Raw genomic sequence first — 16,324 nt, forward strand, 5'->3', positions numbered from 1 at the left:
GAAAAAACAGACTTAGAGGGTGTCCGACCTTTTTATGACATGCTTACTCATTTGCTCCTGGACCTTTGTGCAGTAGGAATCCAGCAGAAAGGGAACTCCATGAACAAGTCCACACTTTGAAAAGGTTCATTTCATTAGTATCTTGGAGGATGGACTGAAGAGCAAGGAAACAAGAAGCAAGGAAAGTACATTAGGAGACTGAACTATGGTACAGGGACCATTGACAAGACTTGAAAAGGACTTAAAGTAATTATAGGGAAAGCATGAGCCTTGTGAAAAATCTGGAAGATCACAGAAAAATATTAAGAGAAAAATGCAGATAATCTATCATTCTTTCATGAGAGATAATTGCCATTAGTGATTTCTTCCACTTTTCCCTGCACATTTTATATGGTTAAGATAATTTTAGATTTTGATTTTTCATTTAACACTATGAAAAGCATTTCTTGTTATAATAAAGACATTCCATTAGCATAATTTCAATGGCTACAGAGTCACATTTGTAGGGATGAACAATAAAAAACCAAATCATTTCCTTTCAGTTGTTTCAAATTTTCATAAGTAATTTTATATTTAACATTTTTGTGCATTCAGTTGCTTAAAACTATTTATTTCCTTCTTTTTTTTCTTTAAGATTAACTTATTTGAGAGAGAGAGAGACAGAGTGATTGTGGGGGAGGGGCACAAAGGAAGAGGGACAGAGAAACTCAAGCTGGGAGCCTTAAGTGGGTGGGGCTCAATCTCACCACACTGAGATCAGACCTGAGCTGAAACCAAGAGTTGGGTGCTTTAACCAACTGCACCACCCTAAAACTATTATTTTTTATAGGCTTATAACTTAAGTAGGATTTGATATGTTAAATCACACTGATCATTAGGACTTTAATGCTGCTGTATTGAATTTTAGAAAAAGTATAAAACATTGAGCTTTCGATTTTAGAAATATTCAAGATACAGGATAATTTAGTAGGCTTTGGTGAACAATTGTTTTGGGAGAGTAAAAAATGATGAACTGGCCTAAAATGATCCCAGTTTTCTAATTTGGCAGACTTGGTAAAGTATATCACCACCAGCCAAGAAAAACGAGAATATAGGAGGAACAGATTTGCAGGGAAGATAATGAGCTCTCTTTGGAGCTAGTTGCATTTGAGAGACTGCACTGGTAGATAATCCAAGTAGTACACAGTGGGCAACTGAAAATGTGGTGTGAAATTCAGCAAAAGGGGTGGAAAACTTAAATTCTCAATTTGTGAGAAGTTTGGCAAGTAAATGTTGGTCAAAGTCATAGAAGAGGAAGAGATAAATCAGTAAGAATAGAGGGGTGTAGAGGGGTGAAACTCAGGGGAACATTGCTGTTTTGAAGAGCCAGACACAAGAAGAGCCAGGGAAATAGATGAAGATTGTTCGAGGAAACAAGGAGTTAGCGTTGTTACAGAAGCCAGGAGTGAGAGATGTTCCAGAAAAGAAAAAATTGTCGATAGCCCTTGTTGTCAACTCTATCAGACACATTGTCCCTTGACCATCCCTAGGTGATATTTGTAGATAACATACCAATGCATATAATTTAAAAATCAATATAATAGCCCAACTGTAATATAAAGAGAAAAATGGAACTGCATTTTATATAGTATTTTGATATGTCAACATTGAGAAGCAACTAAAGGAGATGACACAAGGAAGGAGTCAAACGGTTACTCTGATACACAGAAGTACTATGGATAGGGATACTGCATGTGGAGACCAGTCTACCTGAGCTGGATTGCTGCACACGGCATGAATTTCTAGAATGCTGAATATTCAAATAAAGTGCAGTTTTTCATCAGCTGACACTATAATTGTGTTGCTGGAAAATTCAGTATATAAAAAAGACTTCCACTGAATCAGACTCTAGGCTTCAACAACTATAAACAGGTCTTTCAGCTGTGGTTAATATCCAGCAGGGTATTTGAAAGTCATGTGTGACGCGGGACCATTCTTTCTTGGTATAGGACTATCTCCTTCATTGTAGGACTCCTAGCATTCTTGGCGCTGCTGATTAAATACCAGCAAGAGTCCCAGTCATTGCAGTTATCAAAAAGCTCTCCCACAGCATTCCAGAACACTCCCTATGGAGTGACACAGTTCAAGAGAGAAGCATAGGTTCACAGTGTCAGATTGCCCTCCTTCATCTTTAGTGTTCTTTAGTCTTTACAGTGCTGGCTAAACAAGAGGTGGAGGGGAAATAACCTGATGGTGTGGTGATCATGATCTCTGTAAAATTGTGTGGTCCTCCTTCCTTAATCAAATGATAGACTTTTTCCGCTGTTCGTACATAAATTGCTGCAATCCCTTCCTTCCTTTCTCAACTATAGGTTGTTAGGTTAATTCATTAGACACATAGTGTTGTAGTTCTCCTTAGAAATAGCTCTTACCTAGCCAATTTCCATCTACTTATGCACAAAATCTGTTCCTTAAAAGCTGCTTCCAGGCTGATGCTTATAATTACCTGGTTCAAACTTGTATTTTAAGCATTAAGCAGAACATAATGAGGATCTTGAAAAAAATGCCTCATTAATATTGATCATTTTGGGTACAAAAGCTTTCTACATGTTTTCCAGAAAGACCATTCAATTTTAAGTCGTGTGACCCTTGGACAAGTCACTTAACATCTGGGGTTTCCCTTTTTTCATAGTTAAAATACTTATAAAAAGTGATAAATGTGAAACCCTAAAATACCATAAAGTACATGGTCCATACTTGTTATGGGACACAATTTTAATACAGAGAAGACCATGGCATGTGAGAGTAGGTGAGATTTTTTTAATGCTCAAAGCAATGATGAATAAGGGAAGTTGCTTCTTTAGTGGTTCTTTGAATTTCAAGTGTTCAGACCATGGGTGCTACTCATATATATGCCTGTTTCATTTCATGCTTATTTTTCCTTCTTCTTTCTGTATTCCCATGCCCAAAGGAAATGAGCAAATTTGGAGGTAGAAACAGTGTGGAAGAAAAGTGAAATGTAGGCTTTTGGAGATTATTTGCTGAGTGGAAGAGAATAAAGAATTGCAGTCAGTTTTCTGGAAACTGTTTAAATGCCTTTCTCTACTCTCCTTCCTTCCCCCACTTCAGTTCCAAGGGAAGCCATACTGTGAATTGTAAAACACAGCATGTGTTTCTTGGCAGTGACATTTAAAAGGTGGTAGGTTATCCTCTGTTTGCTTTCCTCAGTAAAGGATGTATATTTCATTCTAATATGCTGAGGATTTGATCGAGACTCATCTAGATCCATGAAGGGTAAGGGTAATTAAGAAGGACATCAGAAAATATAATTCATAACATAAATGGAAAATTTTACACCCATTGTTCATTCATTGTTGTGAGAGCGTTCTGGATTACTTGCTAAAGCCTCTAGTAGGTCATTCGTACAATGGTTATTAAGGGGAGAGAAAGGTTATATTTTGTGAATTCTACATAATCATGAAATTAGTTGTATTAATTCTTTATTCATTTTCAGTTAGAAAAAAAAAATATTAGGTAACAAACACCGGTAAGCTATTTTTCCACTTAAAGTCAAACAATATTTCTCTTTAAGAGAACGTGTACAGTGTGCAATCCTAAACTTGAAATGTTACAAAATAGATATATGGAAAACTAATTGTTCTTAAAATAGTTGCCAAGTTTATTCTTGGTTTTCCCAGCCTATCTCACTTCACACAATGAGTATTCCTCTCCCAGCCCCTCTGCTTTTCCCCACAAACTCAGTTTCATAATAGAGTGGCAGGTTTTGTTCAAATCCATTTTTTTCCTTCATAATGTGGTAAGTAAATCCCAGTGGCTGTTGCTTAATGTTTTTGCCTGACTTCAGACACTTTAGAGAAATTGCCATTTTTGAAAATGGGTTCATTGACCTTTGACATGTAATAGGAACATGGGGGTAACAGTCCTGTGAACTGCAGAGGGGTCTTGGAATTAACCAGTCCTGCCAGGAGGAGCTTGACCCTCCATTGGCTGATGATATTGTGCTGCTATTGGGTCCCTTACAAGACATAGCTATACTATAGTAATTTCATTGAGGAATACATTACTTTCCTTAAGTTGTGATATCAAAACTTCACTCTGGTTTTCAGTTTTTCTTATACATTCCTTAGATTTACTAATGGGTCTAATTTATTAGACCGTTATTTCAAATCTTGTTTTTTGTTCATTCAGTAGAATTTGAACCTCTCTCTATATGTAAAAAGACATTTAAAAATCACATGACCATTTTAACTTTTCAATTACACTTTTTCATAAATGCACAGAAGTAGGTCAAACAGGTTTTAAACAGGTCTTCTGACGAAATCAACTGAAGCATTGAAATCTTATTTTCACAGACTGCCATTAGTATATTTTCCTGCATAGTTATTTTATTAAAGACTATCTGAATCAAAGAGTGGAGTTCAGAGCACTCTTCTCCCTAGATGAATGGACCTGAGTACAAGGATTCAGACTCAGAGTATGAAAAAAAAAGCCAGCAGGAAGTTTAACTGAGCTTCCCATTCTTCCCAAGGTCCAGCAAAGAGAGTCAGGTCTTAGAGTTTCTCAGAGCTCCAGGAGGACACAGCCTGTGCTTCCAGTGGGGAAATGTGGAGTGTGTTATTCTAACAGCCCCGGCTCCTTAGGAAATGGTCTGGTCTCTTGATCTGGGGAAGACAGAGGATTTTTTCTTACCATGTCGTAGGCGGGCAACACGTGCCCCGAACACATTCATTTGTTCTGGCTCAGGAATCAGCAAATTTTCTTTAAAAGGCCAGATGTAAATGTTTTCAGCTTTGTGATCCCTGAGATCTCTTTAGTAAATATTCAGCTCTGCCACTGAAGCTACAAGTGACCATAGATTATAGTCAAGCAAGTGGGAGTGGCTATATGTCAGTAAAGCTGTTTTTTTTTTTTTTTTTTTTTTTAAAGGCAGCTGCAGACTGGATTGTTTGCATGTGGTTCACTGACCCTTGTTCTTGGTCACGTCCCACCTTCTTCTTGGGATAGCTGGTGTAGCCCAGCCCTTAAGGTGAGAGGAGATATTTGGGATGACCAGATGTTTATCGGTTGGGGCTCCCTAAGCACTTTTGGGATCCAGACCACCACCTGGGACATCCTAAGGAAAGTTTTAAAACATATAGCCATTTTTTGGATGTGATTATCTCCACAGAAGACATACAAATGGCTAACAGACACATGAAAAAATGTTCATCATCATTAGCCATCAGGGAGATTCAAATCAAAACCACATTGAGATACCACCTTATACCAGTTAGAATGGCCAAAATTAACAAAACAGTAAACAGCAAGTGTTGGAGAGGATGTGCAGAAAGGGGAACCCTCTTATACTGTTGGTGGGAATGCAAGTTGGTGCAACCACTTTGGAAAACAGTGTGGAGATTCCTTAATTAAAAATATAGCTACCTTATGACCCTGCAATTGCACTATTGGTATTTACCCCAAAGATACAGATGTAGTGAAAAGAAGGGCCATCTGTACCCCAGTGTTTATAGCAGCAATAGCCAAAGTCGCCAAACTGTGGAAAGAACAAAGATGCCCTTCAACAGATGAATGGATAAAGAAGATATAGTCCCTATATACAATGGAGTAGTAGTATGCCTCCATCAGAAAGGAAGAATAACCAACTTTTGCATCAGAATGAATGGGACTGAAAGACATTATGCTGAGTAAAATAAGTCGAGCAGAGAGAGTCAATTATCATATGGTTTCACTCTTACGGAGCATAAGGAATAACATGGAGGACATTGAGAGACGGAGAGGGGAAGTGAGTTGGGGGAAATTAGAGGGGGAGACAAACCGTGAGAGACTGTGCACTCTGAGAAACAAACTGAGGGTTTTGGAGGGTGGTGTGGGGTTGGATGAGCCTGGTGGTGGGTATTATGGAAGGCATGTATCACATGGAGTACTGGGTATGGTGCATAAACAATAATTTTGGAACACTGAAAAATAATAAAATTAAATTAATTAAAAATAAAACAACACATAGCCAAGAGACAGTTATACCCTTATATTTCACTTGTAACATTAGAGTCTAAATTCAAATTATAGCAGGTGGCAAAGCCAAGCTATCATAGCTAAGGCCTATAGGCATTTTCTGTGTTTGGAGACAACCTGGTAAATGGATGGATAGAAGTGCTTAACAAAATGTATAGCAGCATGCAAGGGCAGTATCCCATTTATTTAATAACTCTTAGAACGGTCCATGTACAAGAGTAACAGACCCTAGGAATACATAGCCAGCAAGTTCTGCTGGCATGCACTCCCCAAAAAGAAGTTCTTGATAAATGGTAGCACAGTACACACATGTGCACACCCAGATAGCTCTGTATAGGTAAAAATACCCACATATGTATATTCATTTTTTCAGAGAATACAGAGACCACATGGGCTTACCTTTCTCCATTACAAATCTTCATCCCTCTCTGTATTCCTGACTGAGAAAAACAGGATTTCTGCTATGCTTGAACCTGTGCCTTCCTGCCCCTTAGCTGCCTTGCTCAGTCCCCTCTGGCCCCTTCCTTATAGATCAGTCTTTTTTCTCCTAAAAGCTTCTTGCCCCGCTGCCTTCAAAGATGTTTCTCCTCTAAGTCAACAACTTTTTTTTTACATGTTAATCATTTTCTTCAGAAAAGATAAGGAGTCATGCTGGCTAAGAAATTCAGTGGTAACCATTTCCCTACACTTTTTTTTTTTTTTTTTAAGATTCTGTTTATTTATTTGAGAGTGAGTGTGTGTGTGAGAGAAAGTCTGCGTGAGCAGGGAGAGAGGGAGAAACAGACTCCCCGCTGAGCCAGGAGCTCCATGTGGGCTCCATCCCAGGACCCTGAGATCACGACCTGAGCTGAAGGCAGAGGCTTAACCTACTGAGCCACCCAGGTGCTCCTTCACTACATTTTCTTTTTAAAGTTAATCTGTTTTTCTCTCTTTTTTTCTTTCTAAATTCTGTTAAGTTCAGCTTTATTGTTGCTTTTCAAAAATATCTAATTGTAATATCCTATTGGTCTTATAAAGAAGGAGATTGGCGGGTTAACCTGTCTAATATAGTCCCATCGTGCCTTTGGTGAATGAAAGGAGTAAAGTCCCTTTGTCATTTTGAATCTTCCTATTTGTATTTCTTTTTCCTTTTCACCACACATGAAATCTGTGATTTTACTTTTCATTCGAATTTAATGTAAAAGTTTAAATTTAACAAATAGCAAATGGGAAATAAGAAACAGACATTAGTCAGGGTGGCTGCTGGCAGAGAGCTCTGGAAACTGATAATGGCAATAAAATAAGGTTTATCCAGGCAGCCTTCAGAGCTCAGCAGAGGGGCCAAATTTATATGCCTATGTCCAGTAAATATTTATTGAAAGTAAATAGATTTTCGGGGCTTAATGGGTCTCTGCCTGTTTGTCTGTTAGGGTTCAGGTGTTATACAAGGTTAAGTTTCTGTGTAAGGTATATCCACTTCAGAATCTGTCCTGTTTTGGGAGAACAGCTCCCCCCCCTCCCCTTTTGGCATTGGTATGCCCCACCTGAAGCAAGACTTTAGAAATGGAAAAAACTTTGATCACTTTGATGCTTCTTGGCATTTGTTCTCTGTCACTTTGAGATTGGAAAAGAAAAGATGGCTGTCAAGTCCTAGATCTCTGTCCTCCGGATGCTCTCAGAGCCAAGGCTTCAGAGTGTTGTCTGAGGCCAGAATCATCCTGGCAGTTGTCTCTGGAACAATACATACAGCTTAAGAACTCTGGGTTTCCATGAAATTTTACATGATATTTCTCCCCCTCTCCATTTCCCCAGTCTTCTGTTTCCTTTTCTCTTCATAATAGCATAGCTCTGTTATCTTTTGAGAGCTGGCACTGCCTGGAACTGATTTCTACAATTTGGAGGTCTGTGAGAAAGAGGAAATTAGAGAACAGTGATTAACTTCAGATAATGGTTTATAAAAACAAGTTTTTTGTTTTTTTTTTAAATGAAACCTGAAGTTAAAGGAAAAGCATTAAACTTGGAAGGAAGAAGAATTATTTATTTTGTTTAATAAAATTCAGAATTTTCTAGAGCACATAAAAGAAATTATAAAATGATTACACCTATAAAATAATTTTCTTTTTTTTTTTTTAAGATTTTATTTATTTACTTGACAGAGAGAGTTCGCAAGTAGGCAGAGAGGCAGGCAGGGGGGGGGGAAGCAGGCTCCCTCCCAAACAAAGATCCCAATGCGGGGGCTCTATCCCAGGACCCTGAGATCATGACCTGAGCCGAAGGCAGTGGCTTAACCCTCTGAGCCACCCAGGCACCCCTAAAATAATTTTCTGAAACATGTTTCTTTAATACAACTTTCAATTAAAAAGGAATTTCCCTATATACCTACTATTCATCCATCTTTATATATTTAATATGTACTTGGGTAAAGCAGGCATCATGTGAGAACCTATGATATGCTGGAGGATGTCACAATAAATCTAACGTAATTTCTAATTTCATTTTAGAAACTAGGTGAGTCATAGCTTCAAGTCAATGTAGTATATACGTTGGTAGAGAATTTTCATCTGATAAGATCAGGGATGGTATCTTAGAGAAAGTATTACTTCTTGGTTTATACAACATCTCATTTTTCTCTCAACAATGTGTACAGTTTTCTTTGGTAAAATGTTCAAATCATTAGCTCATTGTAAAAATTCAGTTGTTTTATTATTACTAAATTTTGAAAATTCTTGAATATGCTGGGTACAAGTATCTAATCAGGTATGTGATTTGAAAATATTTTCTTATAAAATACAGCTTATCTTTTCATCCTTTTACCAGTGCCTTTGAAGAGCAGATTTTAAGTCCGGGTTATATAGGTTTTATTTTACAGACCATGCTGTTTGTGTCTTGCTTTTGAAATTGTTACATAAACTCAAGGTCACAAAAGTTTTCCCATATTTTTAAATTTTTTTAAAAAAATATTTTGTTTTTCTGACAGAGAGAGAGAGAGAGAACACAAGCAGGGGAAGAGGCAGAGAGGGAGAAGCAGACTCCCCACTGAGCAGGGAGCCCAATTCAGGATCCTCCCAGAACCCTCGGATCCTGACCTGAGCCAAAGGCAGACACTTAATGGACTCAGCCACCCAGGCACCCTTTATATGTTTTCTTTAAGAAGTTTGGAAAGGTTTTGGGTTCGACATTTAGGTGTATGACCCATTTTGAATTATTTTTTTTATTAAGATTTTATTTATTTATTTGAAAGAGATAGAAAGCACAAGTAGGCAGAGCAGCCCACAGAGGGAGAGGGAGAACCAGGCTCTCCACTGAGCAGGGAGCCTGGCGCAGGACTCAATCCCGAGCCGAAGGCAGATGCCCAACTGACTGAGCCACCCAGGCGCCCTATATGACCCATTTTGATTTGATTTTTATATATAGTCTGAGATATGGATGGATATTCTTTTTATTCCTTCTTTTTAAAAAATGGGTCTTCCTTTGTTTCAGCACTGCTTATTAAAAAGATTGTTCTTTCCTTCACTGAGTGCCTTTGCACCTTTGCTGAAAACCTGTTGGCAATATTTGTGTGAATAGTTTGGGGCTCTCTTCTCTTCCTTTGGATCTTAGTGTGTTTGATCATAATATTATATGGCTTTCTCTTGTAGCTTTATGATAAGTCTTGAATTTAGGTAATATATGTGTTTTGATTTTTGTTTTTTTTTTTTTTTTCCCATAGTCATTTGGTTAGTCTGTGTTTTTTGTATTTTCATATCAACTGTAGAAATCATGCCAGTTTCTACAAAAAAAAGTCTGTTTGGACTTTGGGATTGTATTGAATCAATAGATCAATTCGGGGAGAATAAATATCTTAAAGTACTGAATCTTCCAATCCATGTACAGCTTACATTTCTCCATTTATTTAAGTCTTCTTTAATCTCTCTCAGCTCAGCAGTGTTTGTAGTTTTCAGTGTATAGATCTTTCCCATCTTTTGGTCAGATTTATCATCCTAAGTAGTTTACATTTTTAATGCTTTGGAAATGGTATTGTTTTTAAATGTTGATTCTAATTACTTGTTGTTAGTATGTGGAAATGCAGGTTTTTTTTATATTATATGTTATATATTGTATAAAATACTATATATTGATCTTTATCTTGTTACTTCACTGAACTAATCTATTAATTTTAGGACCTTTTTCCTGTATTCTGAAGGATTTCCTACCTAGACTACCATGATATCTGCATTACAAATACTTTTAGTTTTTTCCTTCCAATCTGGATATCTTTTCTCTTTTTTTCTTGTTTGATTGTGCTGGTTAGAATCTCCAGCACAATCTTGATTGAAAGTGGTGAGAGCAGTCGTCCAGCTTTGTTCTTGATCTTAGGCGGGAAACATTTCGTCTTTTACCATTAAATATGGTATATTAGTTTTTCCTAGATACCCTTTACAAGCTGAGGTGATTCTATTCCTAATTTGCAAAGTTTTTGTTTGTTTCTTTCTTTCTTTTTTCTTTATAGGAATGGATGCTGGATTTTGTCAAATGGTTTTCCCCTATCTCTTTCTATAATCGTGGTTTCAATATTTACTCTGTTAATAATTAAATGATAATTAAGTTTGATGAATTAAATGAACTAACCATTTTCAAATGTTAAATCATCCTTGCTCTCCCAGGATGAATCCCAGTTGGTCATGATGTATTATCCTTTTTATATATTCTTGGATTTGATATGGTAAATTTTAGTAAGAATATTTACATTTATGCACATGGAGGGCTTTGGTTTGTGGTTTTCGTTTCTTGTAGTATTTGTCTTGTTTTGGTATTTGGGTAATGTTGGTCTTATGGAATGAGTTTGTAAATGTTTCCTCCTATTTAATTTTCTGAAAGAATTTGTGTAGAGTTGGTAATTACTTCTTTCAGAGTTTGGTGGAATTCTGTGGTAAAGCCATCTAAACCTGGAGTTGTCCTTGTGGGAAGATGTTTTACTACAAGTTCAATTTGCTTAACACATATAGGACTATTCAGATTGTCTGTGTCTTTTTGAGTGAGCTTTGGCAGTTTGTGTCTTATAAGAAATTTTTTTTTTTTTAAATAACTGAGTTGTTGAACTTACTGGCCTAAAGTTGTTTATAATATTTCCATATTATCCTTTTAATATCTGTAAAGTTTGTAATGATGTCACCTTTTTTATCTTGTTGTGTTGCTAGTTTGTGTCTTCTTCCCTTTTTCCCTAGTATATCTGGATGGAGGTCTGTTAATTTTATTGATCTTTAATACAACAAGCATTTGGTTTCATTGATTTACACTATTATTTTTCATATTTTGTTATTTCCTTACTTTTTTTTTTAAGATTTTATTTATTTATTTATTTGACAGAGGGAGATACAGCAAGAGTGGGAACACAAGTAGGAGGAGTAGGAGAAGGAAAAGCAGGCTTCCTGCTGTGGGGGCAGCCAGATGCTGGGCTGGGTCCCAGGACCGCTGGATCATGACCTGAGCCAGACAGACACTTAAGCCTAAGCCACCCAGGCACTCCTTACTTTGGGTTTAATTTATTCTTTTTCTGATTTTCTTAAAATGAAAACTGAAGTCATTGGTTGGATAGCTTTCTTCTTTTCTAATATGACTGTTTCATGCTATAAATTTTCCTCCTTATAAATAACTTACAAATAACTTTAGCTGTATCCCATAACTTTTGTCCTAACGTTGTATTTTTAATACTCTCATAGTTTATAATTTCATCTTGTTTTCTTTTTTGACCCATTGGTTATTTAGAAATGTGTTCTTTAGTTTTGTGAGGATTTTCTACATGTATTCTTGCTATAGATTTCTAATTTAATTCATTTGTAGTCAAAGAATATGTTTCTATGACTTGAATTATTTTTGATTTATTGATACTGGTTATATGGACCAAATATAATCTATATGGGTAAATGTACTCTTGAAAAGAATATGTATTCTGCTATTGGTGATAGAGTATTCTGTAATTTTCAGTTAAGTAAGTTGTGTTTTATATACTTACTGATTTACTCTGTACTTGTTCTACACATTGTTGAAAGAGGGTTTTTGAAATCTCTTAGTGTAATTGTAATTTTTGTCTATCTCTCTGCTGGCCATCAGTTTTTGCTTTATATGTTTTGATGCTCTGTTATTTGGTACGTAAAAGTTTAAGCTTGTTATTTCTTCTTGATTGACCTTTTTGCTATTATAAAATGATTTTTATTAATCTCTAGTAATATTTTTTGCTCTGTAATCAACTTTCTCTGTTACTAATACAGCCATCTAGTTTTCATTTTATTTTTTTAGCATGACATTTTTAAAATCCTTTTACTTTTAAACTGTGTCTTTATATTTGAGGTGTGTTTCTTGTCAACAGTGCTTTTAAATGTCTTGATTTTAACCAAATCTGACAATCTTTGTCTTTTAATTGGAAGTTTGAACTATGTTCACTTTAATGTAATATAGTTGGGTGTAAATGTACTATTTTTATACTACGTATAATTGTCTTTCTTATCCTTTTTTCTTCATTTTGGGGGCTGCTTTTGGATATATTGGGTATTTTTTATTTAATAGATCTTTTGTGTTGTTTTAGTGTTTGCTTTAAGCTACATATTTTAATCTTTGTTTATGTCTACCTTCAATTAAGTATTACTTGATAACATATATTATGGATTAATTTTAATATTATTAATATGAAATAACATATTATTTCTGTTTTAAACAATCTATTAGCCTTTAAGGAGACTTAACTAATAAGGTAAAGTCTTTTATATTTACCTGTGTAACTACCATTTCTTATGCTCTTTTTTTCTTTGTAGAGATCAAAGTTTTGCTAGATATTTTCCTTCCATTTGAAGGATTTCCTTTAACATTTCTTGAAAGAAAGTTCTGCTGCTCATGAATGTATGATTTTTATTATGCCTGAGAAAACTTCATTTCTCTTTAATTTTTGAAAGATGGCTTCACTGAGTATACAATTGTAGGTTGATAGCTTTTCCTTCAAGTATTTAAAAGATGTTGCTCTGCTTTTTTTAGATCACATTGTTTTTGACATAAAATCTGGTATTCTTTTATTCGTTCCTCTTTACATGCTGTTTTTGTATTTTACTCTGATTTTAAGAATTTTTTTCTTTATCACTGATTTAAACAATTTGATTATGATGTGCCACCATAGTTTTCTGTGTGTTTCTTATGCTTTGAGTTTATTGAGCTTTTAAAATCAGGGACTTTAGAAAGTTTTCATCAAATTTGGACATTCTGTTTGCGTCTTTTCAAAATCTTCCCTCTGTTCACTCAACATATCATTTTCCCCTAGCTTCTTGAACATGCAGGATAAAGTTGTAGTAACTGATTTAATGTGCTTGTCTATTAATTCTATCACCTGTGTCATTTCTACATCTGTTTGTATTGATTGAGTTTTCTCCTCTTGGCCACAGCCGCCTCCTCCTTTGCTAGCTTGATAATTTTTTTTAATTGTAATTAATGTTGTGAATTTTATCTTGTTGGGACCAGATATTTTTATATTTTTGTAAATATTTTTGATTTTTTTTTTCCTGGCACTTGAAAACTATGGTGTCTTGCTTTTAAAATTTGTTGGGTGTGATGAGAGTAGCATTTACTCTATGGGAGAGTTATCCCTATGGTAGAGATAAAATGCTTCTGAGTACTCTATCCAAGGTCCTGTAAACCATGAGCTTTTTCACTCTGTCTGCTGAGAATACAAACTATTCCTGACCCTCTGTGATTACTGGGGATCCTATTCTCTGGTGACTTCTAGCCTGGGGTAGTTTCCGTATATGAAAACTGAAGACATGAGTGGAATCCTCTGGAGAGTACCAGGTACTCTTCAGTACCCTACTCTGTGAGCTCCATAGATTCCTTGACTTCAGCTGCATTTCTTAAACTCTTAGAGACCAGCAGCCTCAGCTGGGTTTCCTGTTATGGAACGAGAGCCTGATAGCTCTCTCTAACCTGGGGCTATTATAGGACTCTTCTTGTTTTCTGTGCTTGTGATCACTGTTTTTAGTCTCCCATCACTTAATAATCTTGAGAATCTTTTAATAGTGTGGGTGTGTGTGTGTGGGTGTATGTGTATGTTGTTCATTTCAGGCCAGAGGTAAATCTGGTTCCTGCTACTTCATCTTGGTTGGAAGCAATACACTTATTAGACCACCTGACATCTTCCTGTTGGTCATAGAGGCTGTGGTTTATTATTTCTCACTCCTTTTTAGCTGTGCACCTCTGTTTATGCTGTTTCTATTGATGCCTCTTCAAGTTCACTGATTTTTTTTTCCAGTATCAAATCTACTGTTAATTCATTCTATGAATGTTTTATTTCACATGTTGTATTTTTACGTATAGAAATTTCATTGTTTGTATCTTCTGTTTCTTTCTGCATTATGTTGATATCTTAAGTCCTTAAGTATTTTGAGTATTTTCATTATAGCTCTTTTGACCTTTTTCCTGCCAATTTCATTGTCCCTGTGTCTTTATTATGGCCAATTTTATTTTGGTTATGAGTCACTTTTTTCTTCCTTTTTCATATCTATTAATTTTGTTTGGCCAATTGAACTTGCAAATTTTAGACGTGGCTTATTAAATTTTATTGTATTTCTTTAAAGATTGCACAGATTTATTTTGGCAAACCATTGTTTGTGGATTTGAGGGAAAGCCAGTGCATTCTAGTGTCTAGTCTACCTCTCACTAGAGTAGTTTTAATCCTACTAGTAAGACATGAGACTTCTAAGGGTTCTACTGTATGTCCTGTGTACTCTTTTTCTTTACTCTGGCTAATGTTAAGTATTATACTTTGTCATGGGTGAAAGCAAAAGTCCACCTGATATATTTCTAATATATACACCACTGTACATGCAGACATTGCTAACCTTGTTTGAAGTCTGGAAATTTTTTTGTATTAAAACTTGCTGGTTCTTTTCCCAGGAGTTAATTTGTACCTACCATTGTGAAGGTTCAACTTCTGTAGCCCTGGTAGGTGTTTAACCAAATAGTCAGGGGGACCCCTATGCCAGTTCCTGAAGCAATTTCACTTCATAGATCCAGCCGTTCTGGTACTCTGACAAGCAAATTCTAGCTGACTCAGCCTTCCTGAGTTTTGATATCTGCTCTTTTACCTCTGTGAGAGGGCTGCTGGGTTATCTTCAGGATCTCCTTCTCTGTGAAATTGCCTCCAAGTAGATAGGCATATCCACTGGGAGTCTCATTGCATTTGTTTACTTTCTCCTGGCATCACAGTCCTGCATAGCCTGTTTTTAAAGTTTAAAAACAATTGCTTCCTTTCTTTGCCCACTTTCCTAGTTGTTTATAGTAGGAAGGTAATTCTGAACCCTCTTGGTCTCTCATGGTTGGAAATGGAAGCTCACTTTATGATTTTTTTTTTTTTTAAGATTTTATTTATTTATCTGTCAGAGAAAGAGAGAGAAAGCACGAGTAAGGGAAACAGCAGGCAGAGGGAGAAACAGGCTCCCCACTGAGTAAGGAGCCCGATGTGGGACTTGATCCCAGGACCCTGGGATCATGATCAGAGGCAAAGGCAAACACTTAACCGACTGGGTCAACCAGGTGTCCCTCACTTTATGAATTTTTAATTGCACATCTGCATATTTGAATATATACAGTATTTGTTTGGGTTTTATTTGTCCTTACTAAAAATCTCAATGAGTGTTAGGTTTTGTGGTTTATGGTTCTATTTATAAGAGAGAACAAGAGAAAGCATGAGCAGAGGGAAGGGCAAAGAGAGAGGGAGAAGCAGATTCCCTGCTGAGCATTGGAGCCCAGCCTGGGGGTTAATCCCAGACCCTGGGATCATAACCTGAGCCAAAGGCAGATGCTTAACTGACTGAGCCACCCAGTCACTCTTATGGTATTTGGCACCTTGAGCCTCATACCTAGTACTAGTAGGTACTCAATAAACATTTGTTAAGTTATTCATCATCATCATCATCATCATCATTATCATATTGTAGTCAGCAATACATTTTTGTTCCTTTTACACGTTTCCTATTTCACTTTCACCTCTAAATCACTCTCAGATTAAATTCTTGGATACTTTGCAAAAGCCTTGTATTCTTTTTTCTGCTGCCAAGCCAACATTTTGGCTGATTGGTAAGAAGGTTGAAGCTGAATAGAAAAAATATTCTAGTTTAATGGTCTTTATCTTCATGTGAATTCAAAAGCATTCACATACAAATTACTTTTATGTCTTTCATAGAATTACCAGTAAGTGCATTGATAAAAGAATTCCATTAGCCCAGGTTAAGAGGAATGCAGAATGGGTTTGAGAAGTTCTTTGCTTAGGGAGAGGCCACCTAAGGTGGATCTTAAGTCAGGAGGGGAGGGAAAACTC

General features: G+C 36.2%; 1 protein-coding gene across 4 annotated transcripts in view; it reads left to right on the top strand.

The window, feature by feature from the left end:
• Positions 1-16,324, top strand: part of ARHGAP28 (Rho GTPase activating protein 28) — a 205,113-nt gene that overhangs the window by 73,044 nt on the left and 115,745 nt on the right. Inside the window, exon 2 of one of the 4 annotated variants that reach the window (XM_032309487.1) lies at positions 4,927-5,026. The exons of the other annotated variants lie outside the window; for them this stretch is intronic. The gene's annotated coding sequence lies outside the window, so the exon portion shown is untranslated. The remainder of the gene's footprint in view (positions 1-4,926; positions 5,027-16,324) is intronic. 4 annotated transcript variants of the gene reach the window in all.

This window comes from Mustela erminea, chromosome 13 (assembly GCF_009829155.1).
Source record: "Mustela erminea isolate mMusErm1 chromosome 13, mMusErm1.Pri, whole genome shotgun sequence".
Classification (NCBI taxonomy): Eukaryota; Metazoa; Chordata; class Mammalia; order Carnivora; family Mustelidae; genus Mustela; species Mustela erminea.